Consider the following 6,000-nt stretch of genomic DNA (forward strand, 5'->3'; position numbering starts at 1 on the left):
TCTGGGGTCTGTACGGGCCTTTCGGGGGGCTGTGCCGGCCTGCCAGGGGGTCTGTGCAGGCTCCGGTGGTCTGTGCCGGCCTGCCGGGGGGCTGTGCCGGCCTGCCAGGGGGGGCTGTGCAGGCTCCGGTGGGCTGTGCCGGCCTGCCGGGGGGCTGTGCCGGCCTGCCGGGGGGCTGTGCAGGCTCCGGGGGGCTGTGCCGGCCTGCCGGGGGGCTGTGCAGGCTTCGGGGGTCTGTGCAGGCATCGTCCGATGGGACTACAAGTCCCATCGGGCGATGCCTGCTACCATGACAGTGATTGACACATTAGCCAATGATGGGACAGTAGTAGTCCCATCATCCGGCTAATGTGTTGAATGTAAAAAAAAAATAAAAAATTACATGCTACATACATACAACATGCATACTACATACATGCTACATTCATACTACATACTACATACATGCTACATTCATACTACATATATACTACATGCAACATACATACTACATATATACTACATGCAACATACATACTACATATATACTACATGCATGCAACATGCATACTACATATATACTACATGCTACATACATACTACATATATGCTACATACATACTACATATATACTACATGCATGCTACATACATACATACTACATATATGCTACATACATACTACATATATACTACATGCATGCTACATACATACTGCATGCTACATACATACTACATGCTACATACATACTACATATATGCTACATACATACTACATATATACCACATGCATGCTACATACATACTGCATGCTACATACATACTACATGCTACATACATACCACATATATACTACATACATACTACATGCATGCTACATGCTACATACATACCACATACATACTACATACATACTACATACATACTACATGCTACATACATACTACATATATACTACATGCATGCTACATACATACTGCATGCTACATGCATGCTACATACATACTACATACATACTACATGCTACATACATACCACATATATACTACATACATACTACATACAATACATTCATACAATACATACATAGACATACAGTACATATAACATAGAGTAACATACTTACCAATACTTGTCACATTGTTCCCCGAAGCCATTGTCTTTTACGGAATAAATATTAACATAACAAACCACAAAAATACTCACCCACGATCCGAAGCAGTCCACGAGTGTGTCCCACGACGATCTTGGGTAGAGAACTGCAGCATCAGCTGTTGCTGCCGTTCTCTACGGGCTGCAGGAATCCAATGACGGAAGGTAGGTATCCTTCCGCACTGTATTCCTCCGCCACTTAAAAAAAAAAAAAATTCCCTAGTCTCACTTTATGCCATTGCTGCGTGGGAAATTCCCGGCACAGACCCCCACAGGGTGCACAGACCACCGGCAGGCCGGCACAGCCCCCCGGCAGGCCGGTACAGACCCCCACAGGGTGCACAGACCACCGGCAGGCCGGCACAGCCCCCCGGCAGGCCGGTACAGACCCCCACAGGGTGCACAGACCACCGGCAGGCCGGTACAGACCCCGGGCAGTCCACACAGCCCCCCGGCAGGCCGGCAGAGACCCCCGGAAGGCCCGAAATGACGGCGCATCATGATGCGCACACACCGCGCATCATGATGACGTCAGGCTGTCAATCAACTTTGAACTTCCGATTCCGATGCCGACTTCCGATATTGAAAAAATATCGGAAGTCGGTATCGGAATTCCGATACAGCAAGTATCGGCCGATACCCGATACTTGCGGTATCGGAATGCTCAACACTAGTTGTGACCAACACAGTGTTTGTGCTGTGCTACATTAGGAGAGCTAAAGAGAGACTGAAGGAGGTGCTGTGAACCATACCAGCAGACTGTTACCACAGACATTGTTCCAAAGTTAAGTAGGTGCTGTGTGTGGAGTACGCCAGCTGATTTATCACAGACACTGTTAGGCCATGTGCACACGATGCAGATATGCAGCGTTTCCGCAGCGGATTTTACCGCGCAGAAACGTTGCATATCCGCATTGTGATGTACAGTACCTTTAAAATGAATGGAAAAAAAAAAAACTCTGTGCAGACGCTGCGGATTTTTCCGCGCGGTTTTCCTGCGGTACAAAATCCGCAGCATGTTACTTCTTTTGTGCGGTTTTCTATCTCCCCTGTCACCAAATCCGCAGGGGGAAAACCGCAATGGAAAACCGCACAAAAACCGCATGAAAACCGCGTGAAAAATGGAAGAAATCCGCAGGAAAAATGCAGGTCATTTGACCTGCGGTTTTCTTCCATTCTGCACGGAAAAATATGCAGGGCTCAAAACTCCATCTGCACTCAGCCTTACAGAGTGAAGGAAGTGCTGCTGTGAGTTTTGCAAGCAGACTGTTACCACAGACTCTGTTCAGTGAAGAAAGTTCTGTTGTGGAGTGTGGCAGCAGATTGTTACCGCATACTCTGTTTCAGAGTGAAGGAAGTGCTGCTATGGAGCATGTCAGCAGGCTGCTGCAACAAACACTTCCAGAGTGAAGGAGGTACTGCTGCGGAGTGTGCAAGCAGACTGTCACCACATACTATGTTCCAGTGTGAAGGAAGTGCTGCTGTGGAGCATGCCAGCAGAATGCTACCACAGAAACTTGAGAAAACAAAAAGCAAAAAACACAAATAAAAAGTAAAAAAATAAATTGCAAATAATGCACAAAGGTAATAATAATAATAAGGGTATTTAGTAAACATAATTTTGATCAAAATAATGTACAAGCCATCCCGCCACGTCATGGCAACCCTTGTGGGACAGTCCTACTCTAGTATTTAAAACCTTTTCACTTGTCAAGTGACGTAAATGTGAACAAGGATCGACTGAACCACCAGTAAAGCATAGGCCAGACTGGATGGTTTTCCCAGCTCAGTGCATATATGGGTGTGACCTCCCTCTTTCTGAGCTGGGAAAACCATCCAGTCTGGCCTATGCTTTACTAGTGGGTCAGTCCCTCGATCCTTATTCACATTCACGTCACTTGGCAAGTGAAAAGGTTTTAAATACTAGAATAGGACTGTCCCACAAGGGTTACCGTGACGTGGCGGGATGGCTTGTACATTATTTTGATCAAAATTATGTTTACTAAATACCCTTATTATTATTATTACCTTTATGCATTATTTGCAGTTTATTTTTTACTTTTTATTTGTGTTTTTTGCTTTTTGTTTCTCTGGTTAATGGTCATGTGTTAATATGCACTTACATTGTGCATACACATTAATTTATTTTCTCAGTTCAGACTTCAGTTTTTGTTTTTTTTTTGTTTTTGTTTTTTTAACACAGAAGCTTGCAGATTGAAGGAGGTGCAGCAGAGGAGTGTGCTAGCAGGCTGCTACAACAGACACTGTTCCAGAGTGAAGGAGGTGCTGATGTAGAGTGTGCAAGTAGACTGTTACCACAGACACTGTTCAAAAGTGAAGTAGGCGCTGCTATGTAGCATGCTGCAGACTTACCGCAGACCCTGTTCCACAGTGAAGGAAGTGCTGCTGTGGAGCGTGCCAGCAGACTGTTACCACAACACTGTTCCTGAGTGGAGGAGCTGCAGAGAAGTAAACTTGCATCTCTGTGCAAAGTATCACACTTGCAGACTCATTGTTTAATACCAACCATATACGTTTGTTTAAGAAATCTTGCTGATTCCAAATGAGTAAAAAATGTTGAAACTGATAATGTGTACATCGGCAATTTTTGTATTCTCCTACTCTACCATTAAAGCTTTAAAGCTTATTGTGTTCTTATTTCTAAAGGGAGTTATCACTCCAAAAACCTTTATAAAAGGGTTGTGCCACCTTCCACTGCACAAAAGGACACCAATGCTTCCACATACATTATTACATGCGATACTTATAGGGCCCCGGGTTGCGTTTTGCAAAAAGTCCAGTAGCTTCAACGTGCGCCTCATCTCACAAGTTCTCTGCATGTGTTTCTAGAGTCTTCTCATCTTCTGTATCCACTGACTGGTACTGCCGCCGCCGCACAACATGAACTTTTATTAAACTCAGTTTATATAATTTACTCCAAATTGGTCGTCTCCAGCAGTCGCAGCACTATAAGGGCTGGTTCTTATTTTTCATGTTGACTTCTTGGATACCCATCAGCATTCTTATGAAATACAATATTCTGCGCGATTTCCAATAAAATGAGGCCCCTTCTATTTCCTGCGCACCGAGCCAAGCGCTAGAATCCTCTGTGTGAGCCCCGGAGCACGGCGTGTGTACTCAGCAGGGTTTCATTTGTAATGGATATGTTCAATTTCATCTTCCTTCACGGTTATGACGCTTTCATCGGTTCTGCTTCATTATATGACAGCAGTCGTGCTGGGACAGATTGGAAGAGTAGTAATTTGAATAGAAAAATTAGTTTACCCTTTTTATCCCTCTATATCAATAAAAATCTTAAAGGGGTATTATCAAAGCTGTCTCTCGAGCAGCTCAGAGTGTGGTAGCCTTTTATGTTTTGAGTCTACACTGCTATCAATGCAGGGCATTTGAACAAGCACTGAGCTCCGGAAAATGAACCTGCTGATTTTGCAAGATTTATAACAGCAGCTTGTCAGGAGTTGGGGAAGCAGAGGGTAGGCAAGTAGATAACTGCTGTTTCAAAATTAATAGGCTGGAGTGAGCTGATTAGTATTTGAGGAGCTAACTTCTCTACTTAACAACCACAAACACTTCCAGACTCTTGTGGCTGAGCTCCATGAAAGCAAGCTCTACACTATGTAAAATAAATGTTCTCAGAGTAACAGAGAGAGACAGCAGATAGAAAAAGCAAGTCTGTTGCAAACTTGCTTATTTTCATGCTGTCGAGCAAAGTTATGCAATTTAACCTCTTTGCAACATCGGGCGTAAATTTACGTCGATGTCAGACGCCCTCTCTTTGATGTGGGCTCCGGCGGTGAACCCACATCTTTCCGGGCACATATCAGCAGTTTTGAACAGCTGATATGTGCCCGGAACAGCTACGGGTGGAATCGCGATCCACCCATGGCTATTAACCAGTTAAATGCTGCTGTCAAATGCTGACGGTGGCATTTAACATGCACTTCCGGCAATCATGCCGGAAATTCGCCCACTGGTGACCCCGTCACGTGATCGCGGGTCACCGATGGGTTGGTATGACAACCAGAAGTCTGCTGAAGACCTCTGTTGTCAGTGCCGGATGGCTATTAGCACCGCCTGGTGGTCGGTGCTCATAGCAAGTCAGCAATTCTGCTACATACAGATGATATGATCATCGCCTTTATGTAGCAGAGCCGATCAGGTTATTGCAGCTTCTAGTCTCCCATGCTGAAAGTAAAAAAGTTTTAAAAACATAAAAAAACCTATAAAACTTCAAATCACCCCCCCATTTGCCCATTCAAAATAAAACAATTAATAAAAAATAAAATAAGCACATATTTAGTATCGTCGTGTTCACAATTGCAGGATCTATCAAGCTATGCAAAGAATGAATCTGATCGGTAAACGGCGTAACGAAAAAAAAGTCAAAACGCCAGAATTAAGGTTTTGGTCGACACATCATTGATTTAAAATACAATAATGGACGATCAAAAGATCATATCTCCACCAAAATGGTATCATTAAAAACATCAGCTCGGCACGCAAAACATAAGCCCTCACCCAACCCCAGATCACGAAAAATGGAGACGCTACGGGTATTGGAAAATGGCACAATTTTTTTTTTTTTAAACAAAGTTTGGAATTTTTTTTCACCACTCAGATAAAAGAGAACCTAGGCATGTTTGGTGTCTATGGACTCATAATGACCTGGAGAATCCTAATGGCAGGGCAGTTTTAGCATTTAGTGAACCTAGCAAAAAAAGCCAAGCAAAAAAAGTGTGGGATTGCACTTTTTTTTGTAATTTCACCACGCTTGGAATTTTGTTCCCGTTTTCGAGTACACGACATGGTAAAACCAATGGTGTTGTTCAATAGTACAACTCGTCCCGCA

The 6,000-nt window shown here is 43.9% G+C and overlaps 1 long non-coding RNA gene across 1 annotated transcript in view; it reads left to right on the plus strand.

The window, feature by feature from the left end:
* LOC141074869 (uncharacterized) overlaps positions 1–3,817 on the plus strand; it is a 252,636-nt gene extending 248,819 nt beyond the window's left edge. Inside the window, exon 3 of the long non-coding RNA XR_012227233.1 lies at positions 3,334–3,817. This is a non-coding gene — a long non-coding RNA (uncharacterized lncRNA). The remainder of the gene's footprint in view (positions 1–3,333) is intronic.
* The last annotated feature ends 2,183 nt before the right edge of the window (positions 3,818–6,000 follow it).

This window comes from Dendrobates tinctorius, unplaced genomic scaffold (assembly GCF_039654945.1).
Source record: "Dendrobates tinctorius isolate UK_male_01 unplaced genomic scaffold, ASM3965494v1 ptg000341l, whole genome shotgun sequence".
NCBI lineage: Eukaryota > Metazoa > Chordata > Amphibia > Anura > Dendrobatidae > Dendrobates > Dendrobates tinctorius.